Source organism: Panthera tigris, chromosome B2 (assembly GCF_018350195.1).
Source record: "Panthera tigris isolate Pti1 chromosome B2, P.tigris_Pti1_mat1.1, whole genome shotgun sequence".
Lineage (NCBI taxonomy): Eukaryota > Metazoa > Chordata > Mammalia > Carnivora > Felidae > Panthera > Panthera tigris.
The window spans coordinates 101,503,235-101,528,498 of NC_056664.1; the positions used below are offsets into that span (position 1 = coordinate 101,503,235).

At 38.2% G+C, this 25,264-nt stretch overlaps 1 long non-coding RNA gene across 2 annotated transcripts in view; it reads right to left on the reverse strand.

Annotated features, from left to right (window-relative positions):
- LOC102953084 overlaps positions 1–25,264 on the reverse strand; it is a 79,122-nt gene that overhangs the window by 25,731 nt on the left and 28,127 nt on the right. The window contains exon 4 of one of the 2 annotated variants that reach the window (XR_006217823.1): positions 9,896–13,094. The exons of the other annotated variant lie outside the window; for it this stretch is intronic. This is a non-coding gene — a long non-coding RNA (uncharacterized LOC102953084). Of the gene's footprint in view, positions 1–9,895; positions 13,095–25,264 lie in introns of those variants that run through there. 2 annotated transcript variants of the gene reach the window in all.

Genomic DNA, 25,264 nt, shown 5'->3' on the forward strand with positions numbered 1-25,264 from the left:
TACAAAGATATCTCATCATTTCCTTAAAAATGACTGCATTGTCAATGACTTCAGAATCCAACAGTGGGTCCCAAAAGATATAAATTGATACAGGCATACAACCTGAGTTTGATAACTATAAACAAAAGCAATTCTTTTCAGAAATTAAGAATAAATCCCGAAAAACCGCAAAAGAACTTAAGTAGCTAAAGCAGTCTTAAAAAAGAAGAAAACTGGAGGTATCACAATTCTGGATTTTAAGATATACTACAAAGGTGTAGTAATCAAGACAGTATGGTATGGGCATGAATATGGACACATAGATCAGTGGAACAGAATAGAAAACCCAGAAATAAGCCCACACTTTTTTGGTCAGAATTTATCTTCAACAAAGGAGGCAAGAATATGCAATGGGGAAAAAGACAGTCTTTTCAACAAATAGTGTTGGGAAAGCTGGACAGCCACATGCAAAAGAATGAAATGAACCTCTTTCTTTCACCATGCACAAAAATAAACTCACGATGGATTAAGGACTTAAATATGAGATTTGAACTCGTAAAAATCCTAGACAAGAACACAGGCAGTAATTTCTCTGACATCAGCAGTAACAATATTTTTTCTAGATATGTCTCCTGAGGCTAGGGAAATAAAAGCAAAATTAAACTATTGGGACTTCAACAAAATAAAAAGCTTCTGCACAGTGAAGGAAACAATCAACAAAACTAAAAGGCAACCTCCTGAATGGGAGAAGATATTTGCAAATGACATATCCAATAAAAGGTTAGTATCCAAAATCTACAAAGGACTTCTACAACTCAACACCAAAACCCCCCAAATAATCTGATTAAAAAATGTGTGGAAGACATGAGCAGTCATTTCTCCAAAGAAGACATCCAGATGGCCAACAGACATATGAAAAGATATTCAACATCCCTCATCGTCAGGGAAATGCAAATCAAAACCACAATGAGATACCACCTCACACCTGTCAGAATGACTAAAATCAAAAACCCAAGAAACAACAAGTGTGGGCATGGATGTAGAGAAAAAGAAACCCCTGTGCACTACTGGTGGGAATGCAAACTAGTGCAGCCACTGTGGAAAAGAGCATGGAAAATCCTCAAAAATTAAAAACAGAACTATCGTGTTATCCAATAATTCCACTACTGGTTATTTGCCCAAAGAATACAAAAACGCTAATTCAAAAAGATATATGGACCCCTATGTTTACTGCAGTGTTATCGACAATAGCCAAGTTATAGAAGTAGCCCAAGGGTCCACTGATAGATGAATGTGTAAAGAAGTGGTTTATATATGCAATGGAATATTACTCACCCACAAAAAAGAATGAATTCTTGTCATTGATGGATGGATCCAGAGGGCATGACGCTAAGTGAAATAAATCAGCCAATAAGAAAGACAAATATCACATGATTTCACTCATGTGTGGAATTTAAGAAACAAAACAAACAAAAAAAGACACCAACCAAAAAACAGATGCTTAAATGTAGAGAGCAAACTGATGGTGAAGGGAGGAGAGGGGGGGAATGGGTGAAATAGGTGATGGGGATCAAGGGTACACTTATCATGTTGACCACTGAGTAATGTATAGAATTGTTGACTCACTATATTGTACACCTGAAACTATTATAACACCATATGTTAACTATACTAGAATTTAAAATTTTTTAAAAAGAATAAAATATGTGTGTAAAAACAATAAATCCTGATAAAAATAGAGATCTCATAAAGGCATATTTTAAAATTAAACCCTGAAAATATCTGTAGGCTACCTAAACACAAGGGAATTGATAACACAAGGGTAGCTACGAGAAAGAACACACACGTGCAAAGGTTGGTTATTTGAAAATAATCTATTATTATTATTCACTTAATCCAACAAATTATTCTTTTCTTCAGAGGTTTTAAAATCCTAAACCAAAGGTAGCGTAATATTCCTGGACTTTATTTTGCTTTGTATATCATTTCAGGCGATCAGAAAGTAAAAGTTTTAAAAGACATTCTCTTCATCTGTTCACAAATGCAATTTTGTTCTGGCCTCTATTTCAAAACACCTATGAATATATCTGACATAGGCAAGAGATTGGTTGTTTTATTTTCTTTATTTGCAAACTCTTTTCTCTAAACCCACTAACAGTGGGTTGCCAGAAAATACTCTCCTTTTGCTAATAATCAGATTTTACTATCATTGGAAAGAATAGGAAATGATGTGAACTTTTTATCTTAACATTTTATCTTAAATATTTTGGAAAATAAAAGAAAACTTCAAATGACATCTTCACAGAGCTGGAAAAATAATGTCATGTGTTTATCTTGGAAATTTTGGTAAGTGTTACATTGTTGAATGGGGACTATTGATGCACTTTATAGTTAATGGACAAATAAAGCTACTAGAATCTCTTTATCATTATCATTACTATTTTAAAAGTCCTCTTCAAATGACAGAATATAATTTCTATAAATCAAGTAAGCTTTTTTTCAATACTTCTGCATACTTAAATGAATTTTCATGCCATCATTTATTCTTAAATTTGCTTTGAGAGTTGGTAATTACTGTAATGTACCATAATTCATTCATAGGTGCATTTAAGTTTAGCTTCACCATATATACCAATGTGAAGAAAGCTCTTTGGGAAAGATGAGTCAAAAGAAAACCTTTTACTTCACGATGTCAATATTTTTTCTTCAAATAGTCTAAATGAGATTAAATTTTTTTTTTAATGATGAGTGTTTTCCTGTATGTGTATAATATTTATCTTGAGTTTGCCATCTCAATTTTCTTTCTCAAAGAAACACTACTGGAAATCAGTATGAAGGTGGCATGGTAATGACATGTTTTAAAGAACAAGGTAACACACAGAAATTGGCGTGACACTGAGGAAGTAAGTGTATTTCTTTGGCAGAATCAGAATGATGCTTTGTTGGGATAACTTTAATATTTGCATTCATTTTTTTGGTTATATACAAAGCCATAATCTACTCACATAGCTCTGCTTATACTGTGTTTGCAATCAGTAGACACTAGTCTTTAAATGATCAGTTTGCAGATTTTGTAGACTTCTGCTTTCATTTCGTTTCACCTCAAAGGTTCCTGGCTATATTTTTATATTTAACTGAAAATACTTAATATAGACATCGAATGGCCTGCAAACTATCTAGAACTGAAGAGACATATTTATGTTAGTTCAACGTCAGAGTCTCATCCATACTTACAAGATGGAATTACTGTCATAAAGAACAAATTATGTTTCTGGCTTTTGTCACACATTAGCCCCCCAAAACAGAAGCAACACATCAAAAAACAGGGCCTTAAATTCCCACATTTTATACTGATATTTATAATTTTAAAACCAATGAATCTACAGAAAAATATGACCCAGTTTGCCTTCAGTGGAAATGCAGTGTGGAGGGACTCTTAACCCATGGACTTGAACCACATCAAAAAATCAGGGATAATGGTCTATTAAAAAGCCACGTATCTTCACTTAAAAACATCATGACTTAAGTGCCCAGAGAACTATTGCTGACAAATTGCAAAGTGACTCTGGCCTCCTTTTTCTCAAAGCAATCGCTGAGATTACTCACCACTCTGACCAACATCCACTCATCAGAACTCATCAGAAAGCACAGCTGCGTGTAGTTGCAGCAAATCCTGTCCACTAGGCACATTTGTCATTGCAGGGAGATCGCCTTGTCCTTGTGAGGTCCCTGGGTGCTTCTATGCACTCTAAGTTTATGTATTTATTTTTGAGAGAGAGGGAGAGAGAGAGAGAGAGCATGCGAGAGTATGAATGGGGGAGGGGCAGAGTGGGAGAGAGAGAATCCTAAGCAGACTCCATGCTGTCCGCGCTGAGCTGGACACAGGGCTGGATCCCACGAACCGTGAGATCGTGACCTGAGCTGAAATCAAGAGCTGGTCGCTTAACCAACTCAGCCACACAGACGCCCTTCTATGTGCTCTTTAAATGATTTATCAGCAATTGAAAACCGTTCTCCCATAAAATAAGAGTGTAGTGACTTTAATTACTAAAAACGCTATCTAAAGGAAGACAGGAGCTGGTAACTGTAGACTTGCTATTCAAACTCGAGTCCCCAGACAGGCAACGTTAGCATCACTCGGGAGCTGTTAGAAATACACAATCTCGGGCCCTGTCCTAGATCTGATGAATCAGAATCTAGATTTTAACAAGATCCCGAGATGATTCATATGCACGTTAAACTTTGAGAAGGACAGATCTAGAGCAGTTTTCTCAAACTCTGTGCAGAATGAACTGTTTTTATCAGTGATTTCTTTACAACCTATAGTATTGTAAAACACAATAAAAACAAATTACTTGAATGATGAAATAAAAGGTCCAAAGGCATACAAACCCCCACAAATATGATTTTTTTTCTATTGTAAACACAGACAAAATAACATTCTATCAAATTATAAGGTGTTTGGTAGTAACGTCACAGATGTACAATATCAAGAGTGTCACCCACTTTATTGAAAATTGTTTCACTATGCAATATATAAGAACAGTCTTTCAAGCTTCTAACTTTTATTTTTGCCTCTCAATTTCATCTGCCCTTGGCAAACAGGTTGCATACTTGATTGTCACATGCATACAATTATTAAGATCATTCAAAAAACAAAAACAAATATATTAGAAAGACAGCAAAGTCCAGCTGACCAATTTCCATCTTTAAACAGTTGAGACCAAGCTGCTTATTCTGCCAATGTGCAAAGAACGTATTTCATACCTTAAATCTTCTTTTTTTTTTTTTTATTTTTTTTTTAATTTTTTTTTTTTAACGTTTATTTATTTTTGAGACAGAGAGAGACACAGCATGAACGGGGGAGGGGCAGAGAGAGAGAGGGAGACACAGAATCGGAAGCAGGCTCCAGGCTCTGAGCCATCAGCCCAGAGCCCGACGCGGGGCTTGAACTCGCAGACCGCGAGATCGTGACCTGAGCTGAAGTCGGACGCTTAACCGACTGAGCCACCCAGGCGCCCCAGTATACCTTAAATCTTCTTGACAGAAATTGTCACCCTCTTGCCTCAGCATGTAATAATGGTAGTTGATAATCAGTTTCCATGTTATCTCATAATAAAGAGAATAATCTCTAATTTAATGCAGCAGGCACTACTTAATTCATAATTTTTACCACATAGCTAGGGGCACTGCTTAGTGTTGCTGTCTTTTTATTTTAATAGTTTCTAACCCAAACTCCTCAACCTAGAGAAGTACTCCAGAACATTCCTGTGTCGCAGCTGGCATCAGACCACATCACATACCATCAGACCATGCTCCTGCACAGGAGTCAAACCCCAAGCCAAATCTGTTGATAGGGTAATGCTTATAGTTTTCTTTTATAGAGTTCAGAGCTAGAATTCACTGTCAGCTAGGTCAAAAAGATAATTCTTCCAATGCATCATCATGTTCACTTTACACATATATGAACAGAACTGCTATGTCAGTAATATATGTGCATTTGTCAAGTCAAGTGACGTAAAAAAATATCCTGCTAGTTTTGTTTCTTCTTTGCATGGGTGTTCGGTAGAACCAACCAGCTCCTGAAAACATCAAACTATAACGTCACTGGAAACTGATGCGTAATCTTACTTCTCCTCTGCAGACTTTCCAGTGTTCCTAGCAAAATTTCTTTGATCCAGCTTTTTACTAGTGCTTCAGCAATTGGATGATTTCTTATTCTTCTCAGCCCAAAGTGCTACTTTACAAAAAGCCTGAAAATTACTAATATTTATATGTAAAATATGAAACATCTGCTTCTGTTGGCTTTTGAAGTTAATAGTCTTACCATTAGCATCTTTTTTTAAAAACCTGTGCTTTGTGATTTGTGTGTAAATGACTCAACTTTTAATGGTGCTTTCACTTCATTAGCCATTACCTCTTAGTTAATAACCAACTGTGATTTTCACACACCACCATCAATTATTGCTACAGAGTAGAACTTGGTCTAAGAAGGATCATAATCCCAAGTACAAGCAGGACAAACCCCTTTCTTCTTCCTTTTTTTTTTTTTTTTTTTTGAATCTTTGTCACCATCACCAGCATTTTGTTTACTTTTATACCCATAGCTATTAACCAAAAATAATTCAATGAACCTTATTTTACCACATGTTAGTTAGAAATACAAATAAATAATGTATTTTATGTCTGTTGTGTAACTAATAATATTAAATATAAATTTGATTTTATTAAAGGATAATGATGGAAAAGTACAAGTTATTTTTTTTTTATTTTTTTTAATGTTTATTTATTTTTGAGACAGAGAGAGACAGAGCATGAGCAGGGGAGGGGCAGAGAGAGAGGGAGACACAGAATCCGAAGCAGCTCCAGGCTCTGAGCTGTCAGCACAGAGCCCGACGCAGGGCTCGAACTCACAGACCGCGAGATCATGACCTGAGCCGAAGTCGGACACTCAACCGACTGAGCCACCCAGGCGCCCCGAAAAGTACAAGTTATAAGAATAAACAAATGCTTATGTTTTTTTCTCACGTATACATTTCTGGGTTACAGTTCACTAATCTGAAAATATCTCTTGTTGTGATGCATTCTTACTGTCCACGATTATTACGTACCTCATGCCACATGTGGCTCCCCGTGTTAAGTTTGACAGTGGTCTAACTGGTCTGCACCCTGTTCATTAAGACAAGTCAGGAGCTTGACTATCACGACAATACATATTGCAGGAAAAGTTCCTAAAGGCTTACTCTCAGTCTCATTGCCGAGCATCGGCTATACCATTTGCAAGCTGGAACCACATTTGACCAGCACTGATCTAGTCTGGCTCTCAGTTTTGTTGGGTTTATTTCATCAGGGATATACTGAGCACTGTGCCCTGCTATCAGGTGGGGGTGGTTAAAGCACGTTCCTAGACTAGAGATGCTAAAAGTCTCCTTAAGGAGTAAAGCAAGGAAATAGATAGTATTTTTATATACGTAATTGCATCGGATTTTCCTTAGAGTATCCAGAGGTGCAACTACATTCAGATAGAGAATCAGGGAAGTCTTCCTAGAGGAGATAATCCCTGAACTATGTATATTAAAAGATGAATGAGTAGCACTAAACTATGGGAATTTTTTCCATGGAGAGAGGATATCTTAAGGAATAGCTTGGCACAAGTACGTGCTGGAGAAAGGGGTAGGAGGCGTGAGGGTACAATGAATACTTTGGTGCTTCCTAAGGGTCAATTACAAGATAGGTCATGACACACTATGGAACTGCAGGGGAAGAAAGTCCCCTTTAAGAACCCGGGAATTGGACCCATGATGTCCCCTGAGAGATACAGCAATTTGTTTCCTTATGTGTGCGTTGTTTCATTTCTGAACATATGGGAGTCAGGCACAAAACCACCCCATTTTCTTAACATCCAGTCTACTGTGGAACACTCAGCCATTTTGTATCAGCTTTTTCTTATGGTCTTTAGATGTTCCTGTTATTCCTGTCACTCGAAAGTCTCCTTTGTAACTATGATCATGAGTCCTTAATTTCTCAAAAATTGATCATCCATTCAGGTGTTATTCCAGAATGCTACATCTCTCCTTCAAACTAGGTCCTTCTCTGATCTATTGCTGTATTCATCAGGCCAAGAGGATGGAACGAACAGAAGTGTAATCTGTGACTTTAGACAATTTTATTTCGTGTAGGCAGACAGCATTTAAAAACAAGTAAATACAGGGGGCACCTGGGTGGCTCAATCGGTTAAGCGTCCGACTTCAGCCAGGTCACGATCTCGCGATCCGTGAGTTCAAGCCCCGCGTCAGGCTCTGGGCTGATGGCTGGGAGCCTGGAGCCTGTTTCCGATTCTGTGTCTCCCTCTCTCTCTGCCCCTCCCCCGTTCATGCTATGTCTCTCTCTGTCCCAAAAATAAACAAAAAACGTTGAAAAAAAAAAATTAAAAAAAAAAAAAACAAACAAGTAAATACAGGGGCACCTGGGTGGCTCAATTGGTTAAGCGTCCAACTTTGGCTCAGGTCATGATCTCACGGTTCGTGAGTTAAAGCCCCGCTTCGGGCTCTGTGCTGACAGCTCAGAGCCTGGAGCCTGCTTCGGATTCTGTGTCTCCCTCTCTCTCTCTCTGTCCCTCCCCTGCTCACACTCTGTCTCTCTCTCTGTGTGTCTCTCAAAAATCAAGAAACATTAAAAAATTTTAAATAAATAAAAACAAATAAATACAGAGAACAAACTGAAGGATGCTGACCAGGGGGGAAGGGGAGGGGATGGGCAAAATGGGTGAAGGGGATGTAGGCTTCCAGTTATGGAATGAATAAATCATAGAGATGGAAAGGTGGGGAATATAGTCATGGTATTGAAATAGCGTTGTATAGTGACGAATGGTAGCTGTACTTGTGGTGAGCACCGCATGAGGTATAGAGCGTTAAATCACTATTTTGCACACCTGAAACTAACGGAACATTGTATGTCAACTGTACTCAAATAATTAAACAAACAAACAAACAAACACAATTAAAAATATAGTGTGGAGGTATAAGTTGAAAGTTACCAGATAAAGAAACATTGGCCTTTTTAAAATATATTTTTCATCTAAATATGCTCTCCTTCATTCCCTTCTTCATAATCGTCAGTAATCAAAATCACTACGTTGTTAGGTTGAATTCCCCTTCTAACTTCTGCCCATAATACTATGGACCTTAAATAACTGCTTCTCGTGTTCTGACTCTTCTTTTAAAATTCACTTTGTCCATGAATCCACCCACTCACGGTACAAATAATTTGATCACTCTGAGGTGCTATTGATTTGCTTTTACTTTGTGTCCTTTTCCATTTTATCAGGATAGGAAATTGGATGTTACCCTTCCCAGTTAATTAATGTGTTTACCCATGAAGTTACATCACTTAAAGGTGCAAACATACCTTTTAATACAATGTGTTTCTGGAAGCTGTATCAAAAAAAAAAACAAAAAACAAAAAACTGATTATTTCAAAATGGAACCTACTTTTTTTTTTTTAATGTTTTATTTATTTTCGAGACAGAGAGAGACAGAGCATGAGCAGGGGAGGGGGAGAAAGGGAGGGAGACACAAGAATCTGAAGCTGGCTCCAGGCTCTGAGCTGCCGGCACAGAGCCGGATGCGGGGCTCGAACTCATGAACCGTGAGATCATGACCTGAGCCGAAGTTGGACACTCCACTGACTGAGCCACCCAGGCACCCCTGAACCTACATTTTTTATATAAATAAATTTAAAACAGGAGCCATGCTTTTAAAAAGTTTCTTTCATTTGTTTAGGTATCTCCACTTTTACTTCATCTATCTACTCAGAATAAGAGAAATCAAAAGTAAATTTATCTTTCATTTTATGGTTATACTTTGGGCAAGTAAATCTTTAGCAGCAAACTTTACAATGATTTAACCTAAGGCAATGTGCTTCACTGAATAAAACTGATGTGATAAAAAATTAATTAATTAAAATAAAATAAAAATAAAACTGATGCCACCATAAAAAGAAATTAACACACAAAAATACAACTTTATTGACTCATACAATAGGCTAGCTGTAATTTATGTTACTTTAATATTTAAAAATCATTCATTTGTTTTCTGATTTAGAATCTGGAACAGCTTTTGGCCTGTGTCCCCACCATTTCAGATCATTGTCCAAGAAAGTTTGAGTGCAGTCTTTTTGGTTATACAAAGGTCCTTATCAAAAAAGAGACTTTCGGGGGCGCCTGGGTGGATCAGTCGGTTAAGCGGCCGACTTCGGCTCAGGTCATGATCTCGCGGTCCATGAGTTCGAGCCCCGCGTCGGGCTCTGTGCTGACAGCGCAGAGCCTGGAGCCTGTTTCAGATTCTGTGTCTCCCTCTCTCTGACCCTCCCCCGTTCATGCTCTGTCTCTCTCTGTCTCAAAAATAAATAAACGTTAAAAAAAAAATAAAAAAAAAAAAGAAGAGACTTTCGCAATGGTTCCATAGACCTTAAAACATTTTAAAGGTCTTAAATAAGTAGTTAGTATTTTTTACAGTTGATCTAGTTGATGTTTCTTAAAATAAAAATCAAGTTTTGAATGTCAGGGCAAAGCCGATACTTTTCCCATGTTCTCTCACTACCTCAGGTAAAATTTCTCACCTGAATTTTTGATATCTGCTTCCTAACTGTCAGAAAACAATTAAGGATTGTTACCCTACTCATTCTTTGTTACTCTAGGGCCGTTTGAGACTTGGTTGACAGTTATCATTGACCTTAACACTTCTTTAGAAAAATGAAAGCTTTATAAGCAAGTATGCAATAACCACTCCAAACCTTAAAATCACACCCAAAGAACTATAAAAGCTGGCCTAAGCAGTGCTAATTTGTGAGTATTTACTTGGGGTGAGGAATGCCAAATAGCAAATGAAAGGCGTCGTGAGTGAGTCGTGGTGTGAATGTTAATCGGTCAGTAAGAAATGAGAGGTGTGGTGAAGTTGAAAGTTGTAGGAAATGACTAACCATAGGCAGCAATCCAGCAAAGTCCTGAAAATCACATGCTCCAAATTCACTGCCTGTGGCCTCCACTACTTCTGCAGAGCCGCTTCAGACTCTCCAGCACAAGGGTAGAGTAAATCGCAAGAGTCAACAATTGCCGGTGTTGTTTCCAGATTATTTAAATTCTTATGTAACAGCTAACCATGGCTCAGATCCTTCTTTAACTATAAAAACGATTGAAGCATTTTGAAAAGGATATCAGTGGTTCGCATCAACGTTTATAATGGCTAATTTGATGCTCTATCCTGTCAAATTCTTTTATTTCTCTTATATTAATTTGGTCATTTGGATTTTTCCAAATTCTTTCTTTACTCTGTGCTTCCCAGAGTGGAGATCATGGTGTATCGTATTTGCCTGTATCTTCAGCGTCCCCACCAGGGCCTATATAAATAAGGTGCTCAAAAATGCGTGTGGAATTGCTTTCTTTTAAATCCCATTCCGTTCCAAAGATGCAACTCTTTCTATTCTATAACTGCCTACTCCCTTCTTTATTTTATTTATTTATTTATTTTTTTTTTTGGTGCTATTTCCTTCTCTACTCAAAAGGTGGCATTGATGAAAGTTAAAAATAACAAAAACCTACATGCTTTGTGTTTGCAAATAAGCTCACGAATGGAGTTCACATCTTTGATCTATTTCTTTTCTTTGTTCACATCTGTTGTCCATTTTAATAAAAATTCTCTTTCAGGGCTTGAACTGCAACTTTGATCTACCACCAGGCTTTTGTCTACTGGTCCTCAGCATGAGGCATCAGGCACCAGAGACTTTCATGGGAGGAAAAGATGGAGAGAACATAAACCCCAAGTGCCCTTCTAAAGAATAGATTCAATATTTTGACCGTACTTTTCTTTGGAGTACAAGGATATTCCTTGTACTTAGATACTCAGAACCGTGTTTTGAAGGACTACTTGCATTTTGTCTCACTCAAGGATAGGTAATGGCTAAACCTGGTATTCGATGTCTGCGTTTAAAAGCAAACTAACAAACAAAAACCTCTAGATTAAGACATCAATGTGATTAGGTTACAAAATAATTGCCAAAATAATTCACATTCAAGAGGGACATCAATACTATGCCAGATTGTGTGGCCTGTATTTTTGTTTGTTTGCATGTGTGTATGAAACCATGAGTTATAAAAAAGGAGAGAAATCAGTCAATTGGACATTCAGGCAAAACAATCTGTTTGTGGTTTTATAAAGGACGTAGCCACCTAACCAGTTAAAACTTTTACTCTCCCAATAATTGTTAAAGCATTGTACAAATATATATATTATAAAGAGACTCTGATTGTGTGCTTTGGAAAGTGACTTAGATTTGGTCCTCCAGCCCCCAAGCTTGCTGTTCACTTAGAAGATACGTTTTTGGTTGGATTTGTACCAGGTGCCTTGTGTTTTAATAGAATATATGGTTATATAATTCTCCTTGATAATTGTCCTTATTAATTTATTTCCAAAACAAGAGAAAGTGGACCCCGAGGTCTTCGTTAATCTCTGAGATTTTCTTTCTCATTTATCAAAGAATATTAATTCATTTGAATAATATCCCAATCCCTTCCTTTAGTAACAAGAGACTGTTCTAGCAATGTACTATTTGTGAGAAATGGGACAGGGGCGGGAAGAAGAGATCTGAAGGTAAATTGAAGAAGCAGTTTCACGGGGGATTACTTTTTTTTTTTGGAAGTTTTATGTTCAGGATTTATGTCTAGAGAAATCTAAGGAAGAAGAACCATCAGTTGCTATGGTCTCACTGCATTGCCCAATGTCTTTTAAAGGTACCCTAATGACATAAGAAACCGTATGTCTCTAACACAAAGCAGGATGGGAAGGGACCTCAACGCTGCTCAGTGGAAGAAGATAGATAACTGAAGTCGCCTTAGTGTCTTCCCCACTAACTCTCTTGACTCTTTGCCCTCCTAGAGAAGGATGAATTGACCCCATTAAGCATTCCCTATTGGCTCTAGTAGTTACTATTTCAAAGCAAAATTTCTGCGTATAAAATTAGGCTTTTCTGGATTTTTCTCATCTCAAAAGAGGATCGTGAAAGACACAAGTAAGTGTAATTATTCTACATTCACATTTATTCATATGGTTGGGCATAACATGGGGATGGTGTGAACTTTTCATAGGCTCATTGTCATATGACCATGTTCCCTTTACATGAATACAAGTTCTCACCTTGACCAGCTGTCTCACCAACGTGTGCCATTAGTCATAGCATCATGAGACACATGTACTGAGGAAAATTCATCTCCATTATCAGAAAAGCAACTCAAAATATACATCTTATTTTTAAAATATACATAGTAAGTCACGTTCTTTTAGAAAATCAATTACACACACAAAAAAAAAAAAACCCACAAAAGCATCAGTTATACATCCTTCTTTTTTTACTTTCTATCACCCTAGAAATTGCAGAAGTATGTATAGTTGCATCCAGGAAATTGTGAACCTTGATATATCCAATTTAGCAGTAATATCATGCGGGACACGTGTTTAGGTTTAAGTGTAGCAATGTTATGTTTCTTCCAGCTGCTATGTATGAATACTTCAAAGTACTTGGCTCTTGACTGATGACGATTCCATGTCTTATTGATTTGGTTTCTAGAAAAGTAGGGGATTTGTTATTCTCTATGAGCTAGTGGCATTTGAGAAACACATGTGTAAAAGCCTTGCAAAATTTATATACACATGCATGTGGGGGCACTTTTATTGATGTCATATGAAGAAGTGGAATCTCCAGGTTAGTTTTTTTTCTGTAGAATAAGTCATATTGTATAACTCTTTCATTTGCTGCCTATAACATGCATGGTGAAAAACTAAAATAAAACCCTCGTTTTAAAAAACCAGATGGAAAATCATGCTGGCTAGATAATACGATGTCTTCTAGAGACACACAAAAGTATAGCAAGATCCTTTCTATTTTTTTGAAATCTTTTTTAGAAAGAAAGGAAATTTGAGAGATTAGGACTATTGAATCTTTTTTTTTTCTCTTTCTTCCTTTTTGCAAAGGAAAAAGAAAAATCTTGCCTGAGACAAAATTCTGCCAAATGCTAGTTGCTGAAGGCCCACAGTGAGGTCTAAGCAGAGTTCAAGACTGAAATAAATGTCTAAACACAAGGCATGCATAGTTTCTTTCACCGCTGCAATGCTCCATGTATTAATCTGAGTGCTGGAGCTCTTTTCTGCATTTTTGGTTTCTGTTTTTATAAAAATAAAAACCCTCAATGTAATGAGAGGAATAATTCCTGAAGCCACTAATGTCTTTCTCGGAGTCAGCACAGATTAGTCTCATTGGCATTGTTTCCTTCATTGTGCGTTTCCACACTCTCTACCCTAAATCTGCAGACTTTAATTTTTTTTTTAATCTTTCACCATACAGAGTAGAAGTTGCATCATTAAATATTTTGCTGCTTGTTTTTAGAAGGGAATATTTTACAATGCAGTCTCGATCCTCAACTATCTAAGGAGGTAAATATAGCTCCCTAGGAGGAAGGCTACCAGAATTCACAATGTCTTTTGGCATCTTTACCTTTTTGAGTTTATATTCTGACTCATGGTACTTTGGTAGACATACTCATTCATGCTTTCATAGGAAAACTGACTAGTAGCACCCACTGGATCTTTTATTGCAAATCATTTGTGTGTCTGTAGCACTGATGACAATAATAGCCAATAGTCACTGACAGCTTACTATGTACCAGGCGCTCTCCAGTGCTTTATATAAATTTACCTACCTACTGTTACAGTGAGGTGCTCTCATCAGATCCACAAGGAAACTGAGGCACAAATACCTTGGTTAAATAACTTACTTAAGGTCATCGAGCTGGTAAATGGTGGAGCCAGAATTCTAATCTAGAAAGTCTGGTTTTAGAGTCAGAACACTTAACTGACACCCATTGGGCTGGAATCCATCCACTACTCTTATTATTACCCCATCACTAGGTGCTCCTGGCCTTGACAAATGATGGAAGGACCCATTGAAGCCATTCTAGTATGGTGGTTGGTGATCAATGCTTTTGGGGAGGGTACTCTATACTGACCTCTATTGTGTCATTTCTCACATGGGCTAAATACAGAGATCTAGAAACCAGGGAGTAGAAATACGAGTGGCACTTTTTGCACCTGGAAAAGTGGCTCCTGGGAAAATTTGACTGACAATCCCAAGACAATAGGCTCTGATAGATTAGAGCTCTGCAATCCAATATGGTAACTAATAGTCACATGTGCCTATTTAAATTCATTTTATTCTATACTTTTAAATGTTTATTTATTTATTTTGAGGGGGAGGAGGGACAGAGAGAGAGAGAGAGAGAGAGAGAGAATCCCAAGCAGGCTCCACACTGCCAGCCTAGAGCCCAATGTGGGGCTGAAACTCACAAATCGTGGGATCATGACCCGAGGTGAAATCAAGAGTCAGACGCTTCACTGACTGAGCTACTCAGGTGCTCCTTAAATTCATTTTAATAAAAATTAAATAAGGGTAAAAATTCAGTTCTTCAGATACACTTCAAATGCTCAATAGCCACATGTGGCTAGTGGCTACTTGTTGACAGTAAAGATACACTTTCATTGTTGTGGAAATTTCTATTACACAACACTAGTTTCGGGTCCAAAGGTAAAAGGAATAGAGAGTCTGGCAGTGACAGTTGACACAAGTGTCCAGAGGTGGCTCTGCCAGGGCCACCTTCTTGGCCCAGCTGCGACTGGACGTGAGCTGTTCTTCAGCCTAACCACTACAGGTCGCTATCTGTCTTCCGAGCCTGAATTCGGGAGCCATCTACACTCCTTCCAACACATTTCTCTTCTGTTTAAGTTAACCACAGTTGTTTTCTGTTAGTTCCTGCAAGAACCTTTCCTGATAGAAGGGCCTTTACTTAATATTTCCTGAAACTGGAAAACCCACACTTCAGGGAAATTACCGACATTGGGTCGTTACATATTAACATAATTGCTCTTGAATCTCAAGGTTAATTACCCAGAAAAAAGTAGGTTAGGGGATAGAGTTATGTAGACCTGAGATCGGTGTGAGGGTAAATGTCTTTCTCTTCCTTGGCCTGGTGAATCTTGGACCCCAGGACGCTTGGACCGTGAATTGTGTCTGCCGTAAGAAAACCAGGGACTATATAAGGTGTGTGTTTTGAGAGCTCCATGGTTTATAGTCTTCAAGGACAAACAAATAGCAAATAATCCCAAGTCTTTGATAAATCTTAATGAAAGTTACAGCTGGTGCTATAGAGAATTACATAAAGATTTTGCTCTATGCCTGGGATGGATAACCAAAGGAAGAATTGTAGTCCCAAATTAGTAACCATCAGTGACAGCCAGCTGTGTCCAGCCGAGCGATGGCCACCTTATAAGGACCATCTGGGTTCAAGCCAGTAGCATGGCAGATTGATAACAGGACCAGAGTGTGAGAACTGGGCTGGAACTGAGGTCACATGTGAAGCAACATCCTGGAGGAATCAAACAAACAAACAAACAAAAAACAAACAACAAAACAAAACCAAACCCAACCCTGGGAAGTGTTCTAGAACATAAACTCAATTTCTTACAAGGGCCCATAGGGACTCAAAGTCAGCACAATTTGGGTTTTCATGGAAACATAATTTTACAAATTTTCAGAGGCTGAAAACGTGAATGGCATTTGAATTATATAAGGAAGAACATTTTTTTTGCCATCTGATGTCTTCAACAATAGAATGAACTGACTTGTGCACTAACAAGGTACTTATCACTGGAAGGACTCAGCTAGGAAACTGGGTAAACAACCTTCAGCGGGAAAGATTTCCGTGCAGGTGGAATTTCAAAAGCTTCCTCTCACCTAAAGATTTTATGAACCTCCGTTTCTCACTAGACTAGCCTTTACAAACCAATGTGATTTCAATTGCAAAAGTAGCAAATTTTCCTTAAAGCCCAGGGAAAACCAAGAATATCTATTAAAATACTTGGAATTTTGTGGTTAGGCTTTTCCAGTTTAACTCTCTTAATGCCTCGTACTTTCCATTTTCTTTCTGTTTCCTTTGTGTGTAAAACAGACTGTAATTTTGTGCAAGTTGGGAGCTATTAAATTGCTTTAGTGGAGAGGTAAATGATTCTTAATATTATTAGAATTTTAATCAGAATATGGTGAACAAATCTTGGGGAATCCTAACCTTATTTGCTACAAAGATTAAAACATTCCTCTGTAAAAAAAAAACAATCACATAAGCCGTCCTGATTTCTCCTGCATATTTATGTTTCCAAGAACATTTCAGTCAGGGGCTGAGCAACTTGGGGAAATAGAATTATGGCTAGGTTTTCCAGGACATTCACATGTGCGACCAACTCTGTGGATATGCTTGGAATCTGTTCCTGGCCCAGGATCAGATACGTACATAAACTCCTCATAAACTCATACCACATTTTCATCCTATCTGTTTCCAAGAGTAATGCTTCACAAATGCTAGAAGCCTGCTTTGTGTTTTACTCATTTATTAATGGCCCACATAATCTGTAATTTTTCATACCTTTGGAGACTTCAGGACTACCATGATCTCTGCCTATTCTGCTTTTCATATTTGCATTTTCTTTTCTTCTTTAAGTTTACTTATTTTGAGAGAGACAGAGAAAGAGAGAGAGAGAGAGAAAGTGGGGGAGGGGCGAGGGGAGGATCTGAAGCAGGCTCTGTACTGACAGCAGAGAGCCCAACGTGGCACTCGAACTCATGAACCGTGAGCTCATGACCTGAGCCGAAGTGAGGCACTTAACTGACTAAGCTACCCAGGCACCCTACATTTGCATTTTCTTTTAAGTTGCCCCCTCTCCCAGCATATAGTATAAAGAAATATCAAAATGAAAAATGTTACCAACTTTTTTCACAAATTCATTCAGTAAACATGTATTTTTTAAACCTATTGTCCAACTGAGGAGGGCACCTGTCGGGATGAGCACTGGGTATTGCATGGAAACCAATCTGACAATAAATTTCATATTAAAAAAAAAGAGGAAGAAAAAATAAAACCTATTGTCCATATACATATGTACGTGATTTGCCAAATGGTAAGTTACCACCACGTGGTGGTGTTTGTATTGTTGTACATGTTCCTACTCCTATTTGTACGTGTTCCTATTTCTCGTGAGTTCTGTACTTTGCCTCAGTAAGTAGATCATAAGGTCTTAGAGGGCAATGTTAATATTCCTTGTATAGGCTAGTAATATTTTGAGCATACTAGATATGTGACGATATTCTCACATATCGCCACACATATTTTATTCTTAACTATAAATATTTTTATATGAAACATGGCAAAAACCAACAGCAAGAAAGCATCAGTGAACAATAATAATATCAGCTAACATCTCTTGAGTACTATGTGGCAGTCACTTTTAACTGCTTTGCATGAATTATTTAATCCTCCCAACACCTCTTTGATGTAGGTAGTATTATTATTATTTCTCCTTTACTGATGAAAACACTGAGGCACAAATGGTTAAGTAGTGGGCCCAGTGCCACACGATACATAAGTGGTGCGGCCAAAAGTTGAACTCTGATCCTGGGGCTCCGGAGCCGAGGCTTTCGACCACAAGTGTGTGCTGTCTCTAAAGATGGAGAACAAGTTGGAGGATGTGGAAATTGAAGGATTTGGAAAATGCAATGTTTTCTCACTTTTCATAAAATCGTCCCCCTGGAGGATCAGTAATCAAAGGTGACGAGGAAATTGGATGTGCGCCTTCCCCTCTAACACCGGCACCAAATAAACATCCTCTACCCCAGTACGCAAGCAGACAGCTTGTTGGAGTTCAACAACGCAGCTGCCCTAATAACAGTATGAAAGGCAGTGAAAGAATATAGGCTGCTGAGCCCTGTTTACTGCACCAGAGAGAAGGGAGTTCTCTATGCCACAAGAATAAACACAAATGCCCTTTAAACATTTCTTCCCGGTGGTTTTTCCATGACAAATACCTTGCCTCAAAACTTTAGGATTATTTTACGTCTCTGCCTTACCCTGAGATGAAACTATACTGAGATAAAATTATAGATCAGTCTCTCGCATACACAGTTCTGTGTGTGAATCTGCGGTGAGCTTACTCATTTATTTCTTCAACAAACTATTATCTGACTGCCTTCCTATACCGGACATGATTGGGGCTACAAAGACAAACAAGACAAAATTCCTGCTCACGTGGAACTCATGGTTTAACCCTAAAGGTAGACAACTGACATACAATTGCATGGAGAGGGAAAAAAATAAATAAATAACAGCCTCTCTTACACGAGTGAAATATGACCCTGTCCCTACAAACGTTCATTCAAACATTTATTAATTCCGCAAGCATCTATAAAAAATATAGTATGCACAGGGTTCTTTGTAAATGATAATTTTCTTCGATAAAGTATGTCCCACGACTGAACATAGCTTCTCAGACATACTTGACCATCATAGAGTAGCATAGAACTGTTGGCCTACCCGGCTCCAAACCCAAAGGTCAGCTTATATTGAACTGCACTTGATACTGGGCCATCATCCCATACTGAGGAATATTATAAAAAACACTTCTATAAAATCTGTCCCCAGATTTACAGTAAGTATATTTGCATGAAAGCCTTTCTGGGGAGGCCTGGGAGAAACCCCCTGGTTGGATATAAGGAATAGTGGTGCTTCTTCTAAATATCTAGTCTACTTTGACTACATGGATATTATGTCCATCATAAGTGATTCTTATCGTAGCTAGCTGATAGAATACGTAAGTCATTATTTACGAATCCCTCCTCACCATACCTTATTCAACCACTCCTACTGGTCTACCCAAGCATGTGTAGAGGACCTCATGTCAGGCACGTTTTGTGCACAGTTCCTTGTATTGTTCTGTGTTCACTTTCCCTTTGCTTCAATTTTTATTTATCTTGCACTTATCTTTTCTTGCAATAATGTACACTTCTTTGTGAATGGCTTCTCTCTTGTTAAAAGTGAGATTTGGTGGAGAGATAAGTAACTTGATATCCAGCTAGCTAGATGACAGATAACAATGAAAGAAAGAGAGAGATGGCAGGTTGTTTAACAGTCTTTGAATTTGATTCTTTGCATCTATCACTGCTGATGAAAATGTCACCTGTTTATGGCTTTTAGTCACCGCTGTCCTCTACTTACATGTGTCCTTTAATGCTAACCCTCTAGACACCTACACTGCAATAAGTCCCTTTGATTTTCCCTTGTGCACGCCTCTCAGAAACTCCCTTTTCTCTCCAACCCCATTTCCTCTGTCCTTGTCCAGATCCTATGGCTGAGTTAAGGCAGCCATTCTTCCAAATATCCTTGTAGCAAATTCAAATTGGGGCTTCTGCCCCACTTGCAGTGATTCCCACGGCGACTTTTCCATGATTCACTCCCTTTCTCCATTGGAGTAAATGGGTCCCGTGCTGTTGTATACGTGTTCTGAATAGTTGCTGCCAATTTCTTGCTTGACCTTACTTCCATGGCCACAGTATTTGACTAGAAGGACTGCGTAACACGTAGAAAGGTATCTGGCTGCAAGTAACCAAAATTGTTTAATAGTAGCTTAAGCAAATAGAGTTTGTTTTTCTCACATAATAAGAATGCTGGAGGTAGGCGGTTGCTCACATTAGCAATGGTGCCTCAAAAAATTAAGAACTATAGTCTTTGCAATTCCCCTGACATTTCCACATACATTGCAATTCGTGGTCACTAGTTGGCTACTACGGCTCAAAGCATTATATCTATTCTAAGGGCAAGAAGAAAAGCAGAAGGAAAATGGATCCCTATCCTGCCCAATCCCTTTCATCAAGAGAGCCAATAGGTTTTTAGAAACTCTTACAGTACAGGAATCTCATTGGAATGAAGTAGGCTTTAAGAATATCTCCAGTGGCAAAGAGAAAAAAGAAAAAAACACAGAATGAGATTGTAATGCTTGGCTTAAACTAAGGATCGGTTGCATGATTTTGGGCTCACTACGCCCCTAACAGACTCAGGGTTCTGTCATCAAATAAGAAGTTGAAACTAGGTATTGGATAGGCAGGTGAGCCCCAAAACTGTCAGCATCCCAACCTGTGGCCTCACTGATTTTTCCATGGGTGAGCACATGACCCAAACCCAACCCACAGAGACCTTACACAAGATTTTTGAAACTCTCTGGCAAGACAGCTATCTATAGTCACAGATTAAGCTGAATAAAGAATGTTCTGAGAAAAGGAAGCTAACATAAATAGAAATAAAACCATGAGATAGAACATTCAACCGACACTCAGGGCACTGATTCTTATAGAGTCATTGTTAAGGCCAGTTTACATCTACCCTTGGGTATAGAATCCAATCAGTTCTCTATTATGTTCAAACTAGATCAAGCTCGATTGCTATGCCTTGCAACCAAAGAAAGACTCTCGACTAACCTACTTCTTGACGTGTTTCCCTACTTCAGTCAGTGCAGCACTGAGCCTGTACAGTTGTTTTTATCAAACATAAATCCAGTGATGCCACCAGTTTGAAATCTGTGATGATTTCCTCATCACCTACAAGATGAAGTTCAAACATTTGTTATATTAAAAGCTTTTTGTAACCTGCCTTAGAGATAGCACACAAATCTGTGCTTTGACCATATAAAACTTCAAATACTCTAAAATGTGCCTGCACTTTCATGCCATTATCTCCTTTATCTGAGATGTCTTTCCCCATGTTGTCCAACTAGATAACTCCAATTAATTCCTCAGGACCCAACTCAGCATAACCTGCCTCTATAGCTTCCATTGACCTACATAGGTACATTTACACCCAAACATACATATATCCATCTGCAAAAAGTCTCACTCATGTCCTTTTCTCAGCTCTAATAGTCCATTTTGCATATCTTTATTACAACATGGATATGGTACAATGGCCATACATTGTAGCATAATTCCTCCCAAGTGTGAGTCCTGCAAGGTCAGGGACTGAGAAAATTCAGTGAGTGTTTGTTTAATTAAAATAAGTGAAATATTTGCACAAGTGGAGGAAGAAAGGAATGCCAAAAATCGTCTGAGTTTTTCTCTCATTTGGCTTATAGTCAATTAAATCCCTCCGTGTTTTTTTCTTGAACTGCTATTATAGTCACCTCCCATCTTGTAATAATGTTACTGATAATTTATATTTTTATGATCATGTCTGTGCATAATAATACGTTTACGCACAATAAACCTGGTGTTGTGTTTTAGCTTAGTTTTACAGATGTAAAATATTTTGATGATTTGATTCTATAATTGGAAACTGTCTTCCCATACTTATGTAAAACATTTAGAATTATCACTTCTATATTTCCACAACATGTATTGATAATATGTGGAGAAGGGTAGAATTTAGAGTTGTGTGGGGCATCTAGTAGGACCTTTATATAAAGTTGACATGGATCTATTGACCAACAGTCTTTGAGCCTAATTATTATAATTTTTTAATTGAGGTATAATTGACATAAGCCCAATTTTTTTTAATCTTACCATAAATCTATCTAAACAGAGTTTCATCCAAGTCATAGTTCTTTTTTTTTTTTTCCCAAGCCATGGTTCTTAATTTTGTTCTCAAGAAGCCAGTAATTTTGGAATGAGATTGAAAATACATACATAAATGTACTTATTTTAGAGATGAAGAAATGTAGCTTCAGAAAAGCTATGTACTCATGAAAGTTTATAGAACTGATAAGTAGGAGAGTTGCATCAGTTTTCTGACAATCCAATGATTGTTTTATTATACAATAACCACCTCAATGCAAACTCTATCAAATGTCCTACTGAAACAAAACACTGTACCTGTAGCATTTTTTTCTATCTACCACTCCACAAAGCTCATTTAAATAGGAAATGGTATTTCTTTGGTAGGATTTGTTTTCAATGAACCCATGGAATTTCTCAACAATCACGGCTTCTTTTTCTACATGCTCACCAACCATCTGTTAATAATCTAGTTTAATCCTGAATGTCTCTTCTAGTTATCCAAGACGCCTCTAGTCAGAGTGTTTGCTCAGCTTCCTATAACCCTCAAAACTGTAAGACTTCTGTAGATTTTTTGTGCTTGGAAACACTTTTGTTCAGGAGCTACATGATCCAAGGAGGCTGAATATGACTAAGGAGATACCGGTGAACAAGCTTAACAACCACAATTCTTTTTCCTTTTTTAATCTGGAAAATATTCCCTTCTCAGCTATTGTCCTGAGTGGCTTCAGAATTACTATATAAAAAGGGCTTACGGGCAAAAATCCATTTTGGAAGAGGAGGACTACATGTTTGTCGTAAATTTGCATGCAGAACAAGTTCACTGTTTTTGCATGCAAATGTTTTGATTTAGATTGTTAAGCATTTGGTATGTTTGGAGGGTATGTTATGGAGATTGGGGTAGGGAACTAAAACACTGCCCCCAGCCACCTTTGGTGTTGTCACTGGATCCTGGCCAGTTACTTCACATGCCTGAATTCCTATCTCATCCAAGTGACATGCTTGCTTTGCAGTCAATAAGACCAAGGACTGAACAGAAGCCTGCTAATTGTCCAGACCACTCATGTCTGGTTGCCAATTGGCAGTTTCCCCTGGAACAGTAGTACATTGCTCAGTGAGAGAAGTCATTGTGGACCAACCTGAGACGTTTCCATCCCCCAAGGGGAGCACAGCAGAGGGACTCAAAGACTTTGCCAACCAGAAGTCTGAAGACTTAATTTCTCCAGGGAGGAGCAGCCTGCTGTTCAAGCCAATAAAATCACAAACCAAGAAATCCAGACTATAAAATACCTCTTCATAAAATTCACACTGTGTTGGAGGTAAGGATTAGATCTATCTTGAAATCTCCTCATTTTGGTTGCCGATGAACGGAAGTAGAAGAAGAGGAAGAGGATGAGGAACGTGAACAAGAGCAAAAACAAGGGGAAAGAAGAAGAGGAGAAGTGGAATGAGGAGGGGGAGGAGGAAGGGAAGGAGAAGGAGGAAGGGGAGGAGGAGAAGGGAGAGAAGGAGGAAGGGAGGGGGAGGAGAAGGGACAGGGGAGGAGGGGGTAAGCCACATAGTTATTGTACATTGCATAGACGCACACACCCTTACACATGTACCTACAACCTTGATTTAGCGAGGAAACCAACGTAAATATAGGACCCTTGTTTCTCAGCTGTCAGGGCAATGGGGCCAAAGATTATCGCTCAGTCTAAACCAGTCTCCTAAACTTAAAAGCTTAAAGGCATTTCCTTCGTTTGTTATTGTCAGGGCCAACTCGGGGTGGGGCAAGGCCCTAGGCAAGTATTGTTCTGTGTGCACATTCATAATGAGATCAAGTTAACATAATATTTCGAATGCTGGAATTCCTTTCTTTTGGAAAGGAATATAAATAAAATGTCACCTCTAAGATGGGGACAGTGAAGACCTAGGAAGGGGAAAGACTCAAGGTCTGATTTCGTCTGATCTTGGTGATGTTAGGATGAGGTGGTTAGACTGCATTGTCTGCATGTGGATCAATGGTATTTGTCTCTTGGTAAACCAATTCCCTTCTGCTTTAGAAGCAGTCTCTCAAACACCAATGTTGGAGTGGCCCTAAAATGGTAATTTCATACTCTCTAGGGGCCATCCCAGACATGACCTTTAAAACACAATTAAAATAGCCAGCCATTTCCACATTTTTCCAGGACTCAGAAATTATGTTGTTTAATTAAATTTATCAGTAGCTAAAGGGAACAGTACCCCAGTCATCGTTTACTTGTTTCTAATAAAATTTATAGTTAATTATTTTAACTTTTTTCTTATTTTTTCTTTAATTGCTGAAACTGTTAATATAGTGGAAGGCTATCAAACTCAAGTTTGTGTAGGAATAGTTTAGAATATTCTATTGCCTGGATAATTACTAACAGGAATGTTATTAGCCTGCATTGAAGGGAAGCTGTTTCCCCAGTGTTAAGTCAGGACTATTTTCAGAGCTTTCCTTAATGTGGAAACTAAAGAATTAGCAGTAAGACCTTAGAGAAGCCTTTCAATTCTCAAAACATCTTTTTAAATTTTTTTTTTGTTTTTTGTCTACCCTGTAGGTTTGCCCACAGGGTTAAACATTTGGAAAAACATTTTGCAAAGAAAAATGTGAAATGCATGTTCATGGGAAATGGTACTTAAGAGCTACTCTTTAAGAGTGAGATGTTTATCGAAATAAGGGAGCCTAATTGTCAAAAATGATGGGAAACAAATGTGAAAAGTCCTGTGTTTGGAACGCAGGCTACACGGAGCACTTAAACAATCAAATGCTGTGTTTCAAAAGAAGAGGCATAGTTTTAGAAGTTGCCATCTTTTGGAAAAAGTGTTCAGTTTAGGGATGAAAAAAAAAAAAAAAGAACATGGCTGCCAAGGGACGCGGAATAAGAAACAAAGAACATAGGTGCCAAAGTTCTCTTCTCTGAAACATTGGGTCACCACTTGAATATCAGTCTACCTTTTCTATAATATTCAGCGACATCCCAGACCAGCCCTGCTGAAGACATATACTAAAGAGGCTGATAAGTGAGAGCTGCTGGAGACACGACAAAATTCTCTGCGAAGATGAGATGTATAGCACTGCTTGTCTAAATTCTCAATATTTGCAGGGGTTTATTATTAGTTTCCAGAGCATCTAGACTAGAGTTTCTCAAACTAGTGCTATTGACACTTGAGGAAGCTAATTCTTCATTGAGAGAAGACCGTCCTGTGCATTGTAGGATGTTTAGCAGCAACCGGCCACCCTGGCCTCTATCCACAAGATGCCAGTAGCAGCTCCCACCCTGCAGTGACAACCAGAAATTTCCAAACGCCC